This window comes from Prionailurus bengalensis, chromosome A2, assembly GCF_016509475.1.
Source record: "Prionailurus bengalensis isolate Pbe53 chromosome A2, Fcat_Pben_1.1_paternal_pri, whole genome shotgun sequence".
Taxonomy (NCBI): domain Eukaryota; kingdom Metazoa; phylum Chordata; class Mammalia; order Carnivora; family Felidae; genus Prionailurus; species Prionailurus bengalensis.
Genome location: NC_057348.1, coordinates 25,731,249 through 25,746,384, shown reverse-complemented (window position 1 = coordinate 25,746,384; position 15,136 = coordinate 25,731,249). Strand labels below are relative to the sequence as shown.

Below are 15,136 nucleotides of genomic sequence, written 5' to 3'. Positions count from 1 at the left end.
CCCAGTGTAGGGCTCTCACCCACAAACTGTGAGATCGTGACCTGAGCCAAAATCTAGAGGTGGACGCTTAATTGACTGAGCCACCCAGGCACCCCTCAAGTCATTTTTAATGAAGAAATACTAACAGTTTTTGGGACAGTTAATAAGGCCTCCAGCTTCCCTAGGCAGTAGTGGCCGGGTTCCAGGGGTGGTGCCATTTCCATTGTCAATGCAGTGGAAACTTGGATGGGATTTTAAGCATTGTTTGTGTCTGTATCTAGCACTCAGAGATTCCATGAGCTGCCTGGATTTTTTTTAAAGAAACTACTTAAAATCGTTTTCAATATTTAATATATTTATGTGGCTTAAAAAATAAAGATATATCTGAAGAGTCTCCTTCCCATGTTTCTACCTGTATAACTCAGGTTATCAATGTTACTACTTCCGCGTATACACTTGAGTTTTGTTACACATACAACCATATAAACATATGTTCTTATTCTTCCATCTTTTTACATAAAATACAGTGTCCTATATGTATTATTTTCCCTTTGTTTTGATTACTTTATCTTAGAGACCTTTCCTCATCACATACAAACTTTTTCTCTTTTTTTTGTTACACCTATATAGTGTTATATACTGGATAAGATTTCATGTGTGTGCAAGTATGACTGCAAAGCAAATTCCAGAAGAGTAAATGCCAGAATAAAATCTATAGTCAAATTACCTTACATAGGGGCTATACCAGTTTAAACTCTCACCACCCTTGACAAAAGAATATCATCAAACTTGAGTTTTTGCTAATATAAGAGAACTTTTATTTCTCTTATTATGTAAAGCATTAAGCATATTTTTATATATTTAAGAATGTTTTGTATTTCTTTGTGAAATGTTTGGTCTTATCATTGTCTATTTGTCTATTGAATTATTGATCTTTTTCTTACTGATTTCTAGGATATAATATATATAGATATTATTTATACATTAATATTGATTATATTAATATTTCTAAGACACATTAATTTCGCAGGGTATTATATTGTAAATATATATATATATGTAATTCACATATATTAAAGACACTAGGCTTTTTCTATGTATGATGTATTTTGCAAATATTCATTATTTGTTTTTTGACTTTATTTATCATGTATCTTGCCTTGCAGAAGCCTTTTTATTTGAATTTAGATGTATTGTTCCTAAAGTAAATGGAAAAGGAAGGTTTTTTATTTTTATGTAGTCATCATTCTATTCCTTTTTTATTTTTATTTTTTTATTAAGTAATTTCTATGCCCAGAATGGAGCTTGAACGCATGACCTTGAGATCAAAAGTATGCCCCAATGACTGAGCCAGCCAGGTGCCCCCATTCTTTTCCTTTGTCTACTGAATTTTAAATTATAGCTAGAAATGCTTTCCTCATTCCAAGATAATGTTTTCTTCTAGTACTTCCATAGTTTATTATTTGCTAACATTTTATTGAGGATTTTTGGGGTTAAATTCAGGAGAGATGTTGGTCTTAACATTTTTGTAATGTCTTTGCCAGGTTTCAGTATCAGGATTATGATGTCCTTATGAAAGAAATTGGAGAGTTTTATGTTCTCTATTTTCTGAAAGAGTTTTCTATAAAATTGGTATTAATTATTTCTTAAATATTTTAGAGGCACATTCACCAGTGAAGTCATTGGATTTTCTTGTGGGAAAGGTTTTGAAAAGGATTCAATTTCTTTAATAGATATAGGGATATTCAGATTTGTATTTAATTTTGTGTCAATTTTGATAAGGTGTATTTTCCAAAGAACTTTTCCATTTCTTCTAAGTTGTTGAATTTGTTACCATAAAGTTGCTCATAACATTTTTATTATCTTTTTAATGTCTGAAGAATCTGTATGGATAATTCCCTTTTCATTCCATTTCCAAATATTGTTAATTTATTTAAAACATTTTTTTCATTTTATTTTATTAAAATTTTTAAAATATATTTTAAATTTAATTAAAAAAAATTTTTTTAACGTTTATTTATTTTTGAGACAGACACAGCATGAACGGGGGAGGGGCAGAGAGAGAGGGAGACACAGAACTGGAAGCAGGCTCCAGGCTCTGAGCCATCAGCCCAGAGCCCGACGTGGGGCTCGAACTCGCGGACTGCGAGATCATGACCTGAGCTGAAGTCGGACGCTTAACCGACTGAGCCACCCAGGCGCCCCTAAATTTAATTTTTTTAAAAATTTACATCCAAGTTAGTTAGCATATATACAACAATGATTTCAGGAGTAGATTCCTTAATGCTCCTTACCCATTTAGCCCATTCCCCCCTCCTACAACCCCTCCACTAACCCTCTGTTTGTTCTCCATATTTATGAGTCTCTTCTGTTTTGTCCCCTCCCTGTTTTTATTTTTGTTTCCTTTCCCTTATGTTCATCTGTTTTGTCTCTTAAAGTCCTCATATGAGTCAAGTCATATGATTTTTGTCTTTCTCTGACTGACTAATTTCACTTAGCATAATACCCCCCAGTTCCAACCACATAGTTGTGAATGGCAAGATTTCATTCTTTTTGATTGCTGAGTAATACTCCATTGTATATATATATATACACCACATCTTCTTTATCCATTCATCCATCGATGGACATTTGGGCTCTTTCCATACGTTGGCTATTGTCAACAGTGCTGCTATAAATATTGGGGTACATGTGCCTCTTTGAAACAGCACACCTGTATCCCTTGGATAAATACCTAGTAGTGCAATTGCTGGGTCATAGGATAGTTCCATTTTTAATTTTTTGAGGAACCTCCATACTGTTTTCCAGAGTGGCTGCACCAGTTTGCATTCCCACCAGCAGTGCAAAAGAGATCCTCTTTCTCCACATCCTCACCAACATCTGTTGTTGCCTGAGTTATTAATGTTAGCCATTCTGACAGGTGTGAGGTGGTATCTCATTGTGGTTTTGATTTGTATTTTCCAGATGATGAGTGATGTTGAGCATTTTTTCGTGTGTCAGTTGGCCATCTGGATGTCTTCTTTGGAGAAGCAGCTATTCATGTCTTTTGCTCATTTCTTCACTGGATTATTTATTTTTTGGGTGTTGAGTTTGAGAAGTTCTTGATAGATTTTGGATACTAACCCTTTATCTGATATGTCATTTGCAAATATCTTCTCCCATTCTGTTGGTTGCCTTTCAGTTTTGCTGATTGTTTCCTTCGCTGTGCAGAAGCTTTTTATTTTGATGAGGTCCCAATAGTTCATTTTTGCTTTTGTTTCCCTTGCCTCTGGAGACGGGTTGAGTAAGAAGTTGCTGCGACCAAGGTCAAAGAGGTTTTTGCCTGCTTTCTCCTCAAGGCTTTTGATGGCTTCCTGTCTTATGGTTAGGTCTTTCATCCATTTTGAGTTTATTTTTGTGTGTGGTGTAAGAAAGTGGTCCAGGATCATTTTTCTGCATGTCGCTGTCCAGTTTTCCCAGCACCATTTGCTGAAGAGACTGTCTTTATTCCAGTAGATATTCTTCCTGGTTTGTCAAAGATTAGTTGGCCATATGTTTGTGGGTCCATTTCTGAGTTCTGTTTTCTATTCCATTAATCTGAGTGTTCTTGTGGCAGTACTATACTGTCTTGATGATTACAGCTTTGTAACACAGCTTGAAGTCCTCCAAATGTTGTTAATTTAAATTTTCTCTTTTTTTTTTCCTAATTTGCCTAGTAAGGAACTTAGTTACAGTTCATTGTTCACATTTAGCTTATATGATCCTTTTAAAATTTATCCTCATGATATTCTCATTTCTTTTCTTTTTTCTTTTTTTTAAACTTATTTAAATATTTTGAAAGAGAGAGAGAGAGAGTGAGTTTATTTATATATTTTGGTGTGTGACAAGAGGAGGGGCAGAGAGACAGGGAGAGATAGAGAATCCCAAGCAAGCTTTGTGCTGTCAGTGTGGAGCCTGACTTGGGGCTTGAACTCACAACTGCAAGATCATGACCTGAGCAGAAACCAAGAGTTGGATGCTTGACAGACTGAGCCACCCAGGCACCCCTCTCCTTTCTTTTCTTATCACCACCGTCACATCATCATCATCTCTATCACCATGGCATAGTGTCATCATCTCTGGAAGTCATCCTGAGATGGAAGATAAATAAACTGTCCCATATCACTAGTAGCATCACTATATTTTTCCTTGCTATTTTTTCTTACTCTTCCCAGCCTCTTAATGTTGGAAGTTCTTAGGGCTCAGTCATTGGTCCTTTATCTACCCTAACTCTCTTGATGATCTCATCAGTCTCATCAAAAATATAGATGAGTTTATACATGATTATATGCTGGCAACTCCCAGATCTTTAACTGGTATCCCAGACTTCTCTAGCCAGTCCCAAGATTCATATATACAACCTCCTACTTGTAACCTTTCCTTGGATATCTAACTATGTGGCAAACTCAAAATTCACTCTCCCATTGCCATCGCCCTGGTCCACGTTAAATCATCTTTTACATGGATTTCTACAAAAAGGTCCTAATGGGTTTCCCTGTGTCTACCTTTGTCCCTACCTTCATCCCATCATCTGTTAAAAATAGAGCAACTAGAAAAATTAAGTCAGATCATGTTACTCCTCTCCTCAAAGTTCTGCAAAGCCTTCATGTTTTACTCATAAAACGTTTACATAGCACTCCATAATCTGGCTCCTCTTTATCCCTCTAACTTCACTTGAACTTTTCTTTATTTCTCTGACCTTGCCTCCACCTTCTCTTGCCCCTCACAGCGGATGCCCCAGCCATACTGCCCCCCATTCTCATTTCTTAAGCCCTCCTGCCTGAGGGCCTGTGCTTCAGCTATTACCCCTGCCTACTGTTCTCTTCACTTACATATGTTCTTGTCTCATATCCTCCCCTCCTAAAATCTTTGTTCAAATTATCACCATATCCAGGAAGCCTTCCCTGAGCATCTTGCTTGATACCCCCACTGGTTCTGATTCTTATCCTGCTCTAATTTCCCTATTTTCTGTATCATTTATTACCCCTTAACATACCATATAATTAAATCGTTATTGAGATATAAATAACATATAGCATTGTATTAGGTTCAGGAGTACAACATAATGATTTGATATTTGTATACATTGCAAAATGATCACCATAATAAGTCTAGTTGACATCCATTACCACACATAATGGCAAGATTTTTTTCTTGTGGTAAGAACTTTTAAAATCTACTCTTAGCAACTTTCAAATATACAGTATGGTACTATAGTCACCATGCTGTACGTTGTATCCCCAGAGCGTATTTACTTTATCACTGGAAGTTTGTACAAAGGATATTTGTTTAATTTATTGATATATCATAATCACTAACAATGATGTAGATACTAAACAGTGCAGATGCTAAATAAGTATTTGTAAATGAATATAGAAAGTCAATAAGGAATTTCATATATGTACTTTTTGTTAATTCCTTCTAATCCTATTTTCCTTATATTCTTTCATCATGAGAGTTTTTAGGACCCTACTCCTACTATTACATGGAGTTAATATTTTGTGCCTTTTAATATATGGATGCCTGGGTGGCTCAGTGGGTTAAGCATCCAACTCTTAATCTCGGCTCAGGTCACCATCTCACGGTTGGTGAAATCAAGCTCCTTGTGAGGCTCTATGCTGACAGTGCGAAGCCTGCTTGGTATTCTCTCATCTCCCTCTCTCTGCCCCTCTCCTGCTCATGCTCTCTCTCTCTCTCAAAATAAATAAGTAAAATTTAATAAAATAAACTCCATAGCAAAGGACTGTGATAGTTGATGATTACATTTTTACTGGTAAATGGCAAAATCACAGAATAAAGACCGTGTAATGATTTGGTGGTGTTGTTCACTGTTGTATCTCCATGACTATAACCGAGCCTGACATATGCTAGGTCATTAAGACTTGTTGAGTATAGAGTTTGTTTCCTCTCCAGCCTCCTACTGAGGTACTGTCCATGCAGGCTGCCTATTCTACACTCAGCTCCTTCCAGCCTCTCACCTTCTGTGATAATAATAAGGAATTATTATTATTATTATTATTATTATTATTTATTATTTGATATGGAATGCTTCAGGGTGCCTGGCTGGCTCAGTTGGAAGAGCACAGAACTCTTGATCTCGGGGTCATGAGTTCAAGACACATGTTGGGTGTAGAGATTTACTAAATAAATAAATAACTTAAAAAATATGGAACACTGCACAAATTTGCATGTCATCCATGCACAGGGGCTGTGCTAATCGTCTCTGTATCATTCCAGTTTTAGTATATGTGCTGCCGAAGTGAGCACGATAATGATTTTTTCTTTCTTTTTTTCTTTTTTTTTTTAAAAATGTTTATTTTTAAGAGAGAGAGACATGGGGCGCCTGGGTGGCACGGTCGGTTAAGCGTCCGACTTCAGCCAGGTCACGATCTCGCGGTCCATGAGTTCGAGCCCCGCATCAGGCTCTGGGCTGATGGCTCGGAGCCTGGAGCCTGTTTCCAATTCTGTGTCTCCCTCTCTCTCTGCCCCTCCCCCGTTCATGCTCTGTCTCTCTCTGTCCCAAAAATAAATTAAAAACGTTGAAAAAAAAATTAAAAAAAAAAAAAAAAAGAGAGAGAGAGAGCACAAGTGGGGGAGGGGCAGAGAGAGACGGAATCCAAAGCAGAGGCTCCAGGCTCTGAGCTGTGAGTACAGAGCCTGATGTGAGACTTGAACTCCCGAGCTGTGAGATCGAGGTTGGACGCCTAACTGACTGGGGCACCCAGGTGCTGAATAATGAATTTTTAATAAAGCTAAATTTATTCACTTTGAGAGTATGTCCTTTCTATTTCATAGGTGTTAAAAATCCATTTATTTAACAAATACTTATTGAGCACCTGTTATGTTATACCAAGTTCCAATGAATGCTGGGAAATATAATGGTAAGCAAAAACACATGATGGTGATAAAAAATGGAAAGTCAAAAACAAAGTCCTTACTAATCAAAATGAAAAGTTGGATAATATGGGCGCCTTAGTTGGTTAAGCATCGGGCCTCAGCTCAGGTCATGACCTCCTGGTTGGTGAGTTTGAGCCCTGCATTGCGCTCTCAACTGACAGTGTGGAGCCCTCTTCAGATCCTCTGTCTCCCTCTCTCTCTGCCCTTCCCCTGATCTCCCTCTCTCAAAAGTAAATAAACATTTAAAAAAAGGAAAAGTTGGATAATCTATGATCTTCCAATTAAAAAAATTACCTAATGAAATTATTTGCAAAAAAATGTAAACATGACTGTCATACAAATATAAAAATAAACATGTGTCGGGCACCTTGGTGGCTCAGTCGGTTAAGCGTCCGACTTCGGCTCAGGTCTTGATCTCACAATCTGTGAGTTCGAGGCCCGCATTGGGCTGCTGACAGGTCAGAGCCTGGGGCCTGCTTTGGATTCTGTGTTTCCCTCTCTCTCTGCCCCTCCCCCACGCATACTCTGTCTCTGTCTCTGTCTCTCTCTCTCAAAAACAAACACTAAAAATATTTAGAAAAATAAACGTGTCAAATATTTTATTCTATTTATTAACTAATGAGAGAACCAGTTAGGTGGTAAGTCTGGTTCAAAGAGCATTTCAGGAGCTGAGTATTTGTGGGCAATTTAGTAAAGGAATGTTAAAAAAAGATTGCTAGTATTGATATAAAGCTGGTTAATGTCATACAGAATAAACCAAATAAACATATTTGGACTTACCTTTTTTTCAGATAGAATTATTTGCACCTCTACTGGACAAAAAAATGCAAGTTATAATTTTACAATGTCTGGGACTTTGAATAATAAACAATGAGTTGAACATAATACAGTCTTTAGTTACATTTTTCTCAGGTGACCCTGTACCTGAGATGGCATTGAAAGGACACACCACCTACCTTTTTTTTTTTTTTTTTTTTGCTCCCCCTCGTCACACAAGTTTTAAATAATTTTTATTAACACCTGTTGTGAAACCAAAAATTGGGGGAACCCGTGCCCTATAATATGGTGCTGGAAACAAAGTTAGTGTTGGGTAATGTTGTTTGATTGCTTTCAACTTGAAAAAATATATTCTTATGTACTTATAATTTTATCATTAGCTTACAGTTTGTTACTAGCTTGTATTTTTTCAATAGATTATTGAGATATAATCCACATATCATAACATTTACTCTTTCAAGCATACAGTTCAGTGGCTTCTTAGAATATTCACAGTTTTGCAACCATCACCACTACCTAATTTTAGAACATCTTCATTATACCAGAAAGTTAGTCTGTAGCTAATAGCAGTCACTCCCCATTTCCTCCTCCTCCAAGACAACTACTAATCCACTTTCTGTCTCTATGGATTTATCTATCCCAGACATTTCATATAAATGGAATCATATTATATGTGGCCTTTGTGACTGACTTCTCTCACTTAACATGTTTTCATTGTTCTTCTGTGTTGTAACATGTATCGTTCATTCTTTTTAAGTTTATTTATTTATTTTGAAAGTGAGGGAGATGTGGGGGTTGCAAAGAGAGAGGGAGAGAGAGAGAATGCCAAGCAGGCTCTGTGCTGTCAGTGCAGAGCCTGACCCAGGGCTCAAACTTATGAACCATGAGATCATGACCTGAGCCCAAACCAAGAGTCAGAGGCTTAACCAAGTGAGCCATCCAGGCACCCCCCATTCTTTTTATTGATGAATAATATTTTACTGTATGGATGTACCACACTTTGTTTATCCATTCATCAGTTGATGGACATTTACATTGTTGCACTTTTTAGCTCTTAGGAATAATGTCACTATGATTATGCATGTGCAAGTTTTTACGTGGACATATGTTTTACTCCTCTGGAGTATATACGTAGGAGTGAAAATTCTATGTTTAACTTTTTGAGGAACTGCCAGACTATATTCCAAAGGGGCTTCACTGTTTTACATTTCCACCAGCAATGCACAGGAGTTCCAATGTGTCCACATCCTGATCAACACTTGTTATTGTCTGTTGTTTTGAGTATAGCCATCCCAGTGGGATAAAGTGGTATCTCATTGTGGTTTGGATTTGTATTTATCTAATGACTAATGATGTTGAACATCTTTTACTGTGCTTATTGGCCATTTTTATATTTTCTTTAAAAATTAAAAAAAAATTATTTATTTTTGAGAGAGTCAGAGACAGAGCATGAGTGGGGCAAGGGCAGAGAGAGAAAGGGAAACACAGAATCCAAAGCAGGCTCCAGGCTGAGCCCGATGCAGGGCTTGAACCCACGAACCACGAGATCATGACCTGAGCCGAAGCCAGACACTTAACTGACTGAGCCACCGAAACACCCTAAAAAATTTTTTTTTAAATTTATTCATTTTTGAGAGTCAGAGAGAGACAGACCATGAGCGGGGGAGGGACAGAGAGAGAGGGAGACACAGAATCCAAAGCAGTCTCCAGGCTCTGAGCTGTCAGCACAGAGCCGGACGCGGGCCCTGAACCCACAAACCATGAGATCATGATGTGAGCTGAAGTCAGACACTTAACCAACTGAGCCACCCAGGCATCCCCATATTTATATTTTCTTTGGAAATACATCTGTTTAAATCCTTTGGCCATTTTTAAATTGAGTGGTTATTTGTCTCTTATTTAATTGTAGTTTGGTTTTTTTTTTTTTTTTGTATATTCTAGAGATAAGTCCCTTATTAAATATATGATTTAAAAAATTTGGGGGGCGCCTGGGTGGCTTGGTCGGTTAAGTGTCCGACTTCGGCTCAGGTCATGATCTCACGGTCCGTGAGTTCAAGCCCCACGTTGGGCCCTGTGCTGACAGCTCAGAGCCTGGAGCCTGTTTCGGATTCTGTGTCTCCCTCTCTCTCTGCTCCTCCCCTGTTCATGCTCTGTCTCTGTCTGTCTCAAAAAAATAAATAAGGGGCGCCTGGGTGGCGCAGTCGGTTAAGCGTCCGACTTCAGCCAGGTCATGATCTCGCGGTCCGGGAGTTCGAGCCCCGCGTCAGGCTCTGGGCTGATGGCTCAGAGCCTGGAGCCTGCTTCCGATTCTGTGTCTCCCTCTCTCTCTGCCCCTCCCCCGTTCATGCTGTCTCTGTCTTAAAAATAAATAAACGTTGAAAAAAAAATTTAAAAAAAAAAATTAAAAAAAATAAATAAACGTTAAAAAAAATAAAAAAAAAATTTGGGAACACCTGGGTGGCTCAGTCAGTTGAATGTCTGACTCTTGATTTTGGGCTGGGTCATGGGATCAAGCCCCACATCAGACTCTGCACTGAACATAGAGCCTGCTTGGGATTCTCTCTCTCTCCCTCTGTTCCTCTCCCCTGCTCACACACATGCTCTCTCTCTCTCTCTAAAATGGGGGGGGGGGGAGAAAAAAATTTTCTCCCATTTATTCTGTGGATTGTCTTTTATTATTTTATTTTTTAAATATATTTTAAGTATCAGGTTTTATTAAAAAGTGCATTTTGATTAATTTATGATCTAGGTAAGCTGTTAAGATATCAGTATACTCTCTGAGGCACCTGGGTGTATAAGTCTGTTAGCGTCTGACTCTTGGTTTCAGCTCAGGTCATGATCTCACGGTTTTATAAGTTCAAGCCCCATGTCGGGCTCTGCTCTGGCACCACAGAGCCTGCTTGGGATTCTGTCTCTCCCTCTGTCTGTGCCCCCCCCTCACTCACGCTGTCTCCCTCTCTCTCAAAATAAATAAATAAACTTAAAAAAATATAAAAAAAAGATATCACTGTACTCTCTGGAATAATAACTTCATAAATATTTAAAACAAAATTTTAAAAGCCTCTTTATTTCCTTCACCATTATTGTTTTACAATACACATATCACCTTGTGAATACAAAAAAAAACCCTCTGGATGATAATTCTGCTACATGTCAAATACAGAATATATATATATATATATATATATATATATACTTCTTTATTCTTAAAAACTATTTTGTTCTCCACACTGGCAAGTATAGAATAGAATACTCCCAAACATACTTATGTTAGGAGTAAAACTTAGAGTTATATGCAGTTTCTGCACAAATATATTTTAAAGAAATAGATCTCTGTTTGTTATTCACCAACAAAATTGTCATGAGAGTGTGGATAATTAATTTATAGCTTTCAAGTTTTAGTTAAGTGATCATTTTCAAAACTCTTTTTAAAAACAAAATATTGATGGCTGTTTTCATTGTGATCTGTGGATTGTCTTTTAGTTTTGTGTTTTTTTTTTTTTTTTTTTTTTCAACGTTTATTTATTTTTGGGACAGAGAGAGACAGAGCATGAACGGGGGAGGGGCAGAGAGAGAGGGAGACACAGAATCGGAAACAGGCTCCAGGCTCTGAGCCATCAGCCCAGAGCCCGACGCGGGGCTCGAACTCGCGGACCGCGAGATCGTGACCTGGCTGAAGTCGGATGCTTAACCGACTGCGCCACCCAGGCGCCCCATCTTTTAGTTTTTTTGATGATGTGTTTTGAAGCACAGAAGTTTTAAATTCTGATGATGTCTCATTTATACATGTATTTTTCTTTTGTTGCTTGTGCTTTTGGAAGACATGAAATCTCTTAAAGATTTTCATTTAGTTTGTCTTTAGAAAAATCTTTCTTCCATATTTTCTTTGGATAGGGACAACCCAGGAATGGTCCCTTTGTGTCTATGATATTGCTGTTCACAGCTTTTGTTGACAGACCTAGCACAAACTTGGGAAGAGTGTTGCTATATGCTGCATCTAGGACAGCAGCTCTTAGCTTTGCCTATCTTAGTTATGCTGTGCATTTTTTACTTGTGTACCATATTCTATTTGTCCCTAATATCTTGGAATTTTTCTGAGAAGTGGAGCAACAATGCAGTATCAACTTATTAAAATACATTTAAACCTTAGGCACACCTGGGGGGCTCAGTCAGTTGAGCATCGGACTTCAGCTCAGGTCATGATCTCACAGTTCCTGAGTTCAAGCACCGCATCAGGCTCACTGCTGTCAGCTGAGTCTCCTTCTGATCCTCTGTCCTCCTCTCTCTCTGCCCATCCCCCCTTTCTCTCTCTTTCTCTCTCAAATGAATAAAACTTAAAAAATTTTTTTAAACATTAAAAAAAGGAAGCTGGCATTGCATTGAATCTTTAGATTGACTTGGGAAGATCGCTGTCTTAACAATATTAATTCTTTCAATATATGAGCAAGGAGTATTTTTACTTTTATTTGGCCTTCTTTAATTTCATTTAACAGTTATTTGTAATTTTTAGTCTACAAACGTTGCATTTCTTTTATCAAATTTACTCTCGAGTATTTTGTATTTCTTGATGCTATTGTACATGAGATTTTTTCCCTTGCTTTCAATTTTGGGTTGTTTATTGCTAGTTTATACAAACACAAGTAATTTTTGTATGTTGATGTTGTATCCTGCAATCTTGCTGAACTCATCTATTAGTTTTAACAGTTCTTAAATAAATTCCTTTTTGGGGCACGTGGCTAGCTCAGTTGGTGGAACATATGACTCTTGAGGTCAGGGTTGTAAGTTTGAGCACCATATTGGGTGTAGAGATTACTGAAATATAGAATAAAAAAAAGAAATGAATTCCATAGAATTTTCTATATACAAGATCATGTAATCTGTAAATAGAGGTAGTTTTATGTTTTTCTTTCCAATCTAATTGTCTTTTATTTATTTTTCTCACATAATTAGTGGCTTAGATATTGACATTAGAGTCTTACAGTTTAAAATTGTTGTTGTCCAGTTCACACAAATTGGCTTCTGCCTCTCAGAGAGAACACAATGTGGAAAGAGAAATAGGCTGAGAACAACTGGTTGTAGTACGAGGTAGAATAAGACAATTCATAGGTAGAGGATGGTAGCATCCTCTGAAAGAATAGGGCACGGAGCAATTAATTTTGTCATTTGGAAAACAGGTAAGGCTTTACTAAGGAGGTGACCAGAAGTGCAAGTATAATTTTGTTGGGCTTTGAATTGGATTGGGAAGAGGAAAAGATAAGTATTCTTTCTTTATCTTTGTTAGCAAATTTTTATTATCCAATACTTGGAGAATATATGTTACATATATGTAAGCTATGAAGAAAATGAACACCCATGAACCCTCCCCTCTTCTTTAAAAGTAAAAGAGGGGCGCCTGGGTGGCACAGTCGGTTAAGCGTCCGACTTCAGCCAGGTCACGATCTCGCGGTCCGGGAGTTCGAGCCCCGCGTCGGGCTCTGGGCTGATGGCTCAGAGCCTGGAGCCTGTTTCCGATTCTGTGTCTCCCTCTCTCTCTGCCCCTCCCCCGTTCGTGCTCTGTCTCTCTCTGTCTCAAAAAAATAAATAAACGTTGAAAAAAATAAAATAAAACTTTAAAAAAAATTAAATTAAATTAAATTAAAAGATCATCAATACTCTTGCTTCCTTCTATGTGATCCTTCCCTATTTTAAGCCCCTTAATCCCCCTTGAAGATAAGTGTGTCATAAATTCTGTTTGTATTTCTCTTTTTTGTTGTTAATTCACATTTGTATGTAACAATTTATAAAAACATATCATCTGTATGTAGTCTTCTGTGACTTGATTTTCTTCACTTAACATTATGTTTCTAAAACTCATCCATGTCTTGGGAATGACTGTAGTCGTTCATTTTCACTGCTATATATTATTGCTTACTTATCTAATTTATTGATTTTCCTACTTAGAGTCATATGAACAAAAAATCCCTGCCCTCAAAGTACTTACATTTCATATTTCTTCTTCTGTGAAATGTCTATTAATGCCCTTTGACTCGTTTGTTATTTTTGTTTCAGTATTTGTTTCCATTGTTTTTGTTGTTAATTTATATATTCTGAATAATAATCCTTTGTCACTTATATAATAATGAATCTATCAGTATGTGGTATACATCTCTATTTAGATTTTCTTTCACATCTTTTTTTTTTTTTTAAATAAGTTTATTTATTTTGAGAGACAGTGCAAGTGGGGAAGGGCAGAGAGAGAAGGAGAGAGGGAATCCCAAGCAGGCTCCATGCTGTCAGCACAGAACCCAATGAGGGGCTTGAACTCATCAAACCATGAGGTTATGACCTGAGCCGAAACCAAGAGTCTGACGCTTAACCCACTGAGCCACCCAGGTGCCCCAGGTTTTCTTTAACATAGTTTCTCCGAAATAACTTTGCACAGCTTTCATTTAATTTATCCCTAGGTACGGAGGCCTAGGTGGCTTATTTGGAAGAGCATGTGACTCTCGACCTCACGGTTGTGGGTTCAAGCCCCACACTGGGTGTAGAGATTACTAAAAAAGAAATAAGCTTAAATTTTTTTCAAAATAATTTATCCTTACGTACTTTATTTTGTTGTTGCTATCATAAATTCATCTTTTTGTTAATTATGCTTTTTATCTGTGGCTTGTATTCAGTGGTTCTTTTAACTTTCTTTATATTAATTTAATATCCAGTCATTGTACACAGACAACAATTTGCAAACAATGTTAGGGTTTTTTTTTCTCATTATACCCTCCAGGTCCATCCATGTTACAAATGGTATGATCTCATTCATTTTTATGTTTGAGTAATATTCCATTGTATATATACACCACATCCTCTTTCTCCATTCATCTATTGATGGACACTTGGGTGCTTCTATATCTTTGCTGTTGTAAATAATGCTGCAGTAAACATAGAGGTGCACGTATCTTTTTGAATTTGTGTTTTTGTTTTCTTTGGGTAGTTTTGTTTTTTAAATTTCTATTCCCCATATCTTTTTTTTTAGAGTATCTAAGTTTCTTCACATTTTATTATTTTATAATGCTAATAAGTGCCTTGTATTCTATATATAAAAACTAATTCTAGCCAACCTTGGATTTTAGCTTTTGATGAGTCATATATTGAGCCAAACACAAAGGAAAGATATCAGGAATAGATTTTGTAATTTTATATTCTTGAAAAAGAACGCTTTATATATCATGACTTACTTTAAGGATTCCAGTTAAGATCATTCTTAAAATTTTCCTTATCAAATTAATGTTTTTAGTTAAATCTCAGTAACATTTGAATATTGATCAAAATGAATTCCACTCATTCTTTTTTTTTGAAGTCACAAAATGATTTTATTAATAACACTTGTGACTTACTTGGTTTTTTTATTAACTAATTAATTTAAAAAATTTTGCATCCAAGTTAGTTAGCATACAGTGCAACAATGATTTCAGAAGTAGATTCTAGTGAT

General features: G+C 36.9%; 1 protein-coding gene and 1 non-coding gene across 2 annotated transcripts in view; one reads left to right on the top strand and one right to left on the bottom strand.

The window, feature by feature from the left end:
- Positions 1-15,136, top strand: part of DNAH12 (dynein axonemal heavy chain 12) — a 219,686-nt gene that overhangs the window by 42,852 nt on the left and 161,698 nt on the right. The gene's annotated exons all lie outside the window — the stretch shown is intronic.
- Positions 6,158-6,264, bottom strand: LOC122488778. The gene has a single exon (XR_006298701.1). It is a non-coding gene; the product is annotated as a U6 spliceosomal RNA (small nuclear RNA).